Source organism: Galeopterus variegatus, unplaced genomic scaffold, assembly GCF_000696425.1.
Source record: "Galeopterus variegatus unplaced genomic scaffold, G_variegatus-3.0.2 Scaffold1003, whole genome shotgun sequence".
Classification (NCBI taxonomy): Eukaryota; Metazoa; Chordata; class Mammalia; order Dermoptera; family Cynocephalidae; genus Galeopterus; species Galeopterus variegatus.
In genome coordinates, this window is record NW_007727114.1 from 420848 (window position 1) to 422205 (window position 1358).

A 1358-nucleotide genomic window follows, 5' to 3' on the forward strand; every position below is an offset into this window, starting at 1 on the left:
ATCAGGATTCATGGGTTTACAATTCTTAACTTATCATCATAATGATCTACATCGTGCATGAGCCAATGCAATTTAATATGATTCAGGAGAAAGACAAGATGGATGCCCAATTCTAAATTTTAGGCACGCAACCCTGGAATGTCTTTTGGAAAAAACGAAATAATGCTCTAGTAGTTTGTTGGGTTAGTCTGTTTTCAGCATAATTGCCTTCTCTCAGCTTCCTAATACCCTTAAAACCTCTGAGAGTCTTTAATGTACAAAGTTCAACAAAACACCTTCAAAACAGATTAGTTCTAATTATGTTTAATATTTGTTTGCTGCTTTATTGAATAAACTACATTTGCTTTAAAAAAAAAAAAAGGAAGAAATTCAGTTAACTGCATGTCAGTCATCCAAATTTTAAGTGTACAAATGAAATGGAAAACATTTATTACACAAATTTAATTACAATTCTAAGAAATAAACATGTAAATTAGATAGAGTTCAATTTGCAGATGCTAATCCTCATCCTTGGTATTGTTCCTTTCCTCCATGATTTTCAGTCTGTGCAGTTCCTTGATTCCTAGGGAGCCAGGGAGCCAGAGGTTTGGTTTTTCACAGTCGGAGGATCACTGTTTTAAAGAAGTGTTATATTTAGCACATCTGGCATAGTAGCAGTAAACAAACATTATAGTCTTTGTAACACTTTTGTGCAGGTACCTTCCCCCGATTTTATTAGGTCTATGCCTTCCAAACTTCTGCGTTCATTACACCTGAAATGACCCATCTCGACTATGGAGAGGTCCCTAGACAGAAGTTATGAATTAATGTTTCAAAAAACAAACTCCGATTGAGCCCAATACAGGAGAAAATTACTATTTACTAAATAATCTGTTTCTGGGGCTCGAATTACATTCTCTTAACCAAGTACAACCTCCTTTATGACTTTTTTATTTCCTGGAGGTTTTCCCCAGAGGCTCCCCACCCAGAAAGTGCTGCCAATTCAAGTTGCCGCAGGACCAAGGTTGCTTTTTTATACACACGTAGCTCAGGAGGGGAACGGGCGGGGGCGGGCGGCGAGGGGAGCTAAGTGCTCGGTCCTGCAAAGACATCTGTTTCTCATCTCCGTTTGCTGTGGCAAAGGAGAAGAAAGTCTTTTGCAGAGGGTGGGAAAGGCACAGATTTTTTTTTTTTTTTAAATCACGCGCACACACAACAACAACAAAACTAAACCAAATAAAAAAAGACAAGACATCTCAGAAGGTTGCAGAGTGAATACATAATTCGGCTAGAGCCGAGCCCCCAGGGCTAGGGCGGGAGCCCGAGAGCGCGTGGGGTCTGGGCTGCGGGCTGGAGCTGGGCCCGCGTGTCCCCGGGCA

The 1358-nt window shown here is 40.7% G+C and overlaps 1 long non-coding RNA gene across 1 annotated transcript; it reads right to left on the bottom strand.

Annotated features, from left to right (window-relative positions):
* Positions 1 to 287: 287 nt before the first annotated feature.
* On the bottom strand, positions 288 to 971 carry LOC103591663. Its single transcript, XR_550601.1, has 2 exons — positions 700 to 971; positions 288 to 611 (listed from the first exon to the last, which is right to left on the bottom strand). It is a non-coding gene; the product is annotated as an uncharacterized LOC103591663 (long non-coding RNA).
* Positions 972 to 1358: the final 387 nt, after the last annotated feature.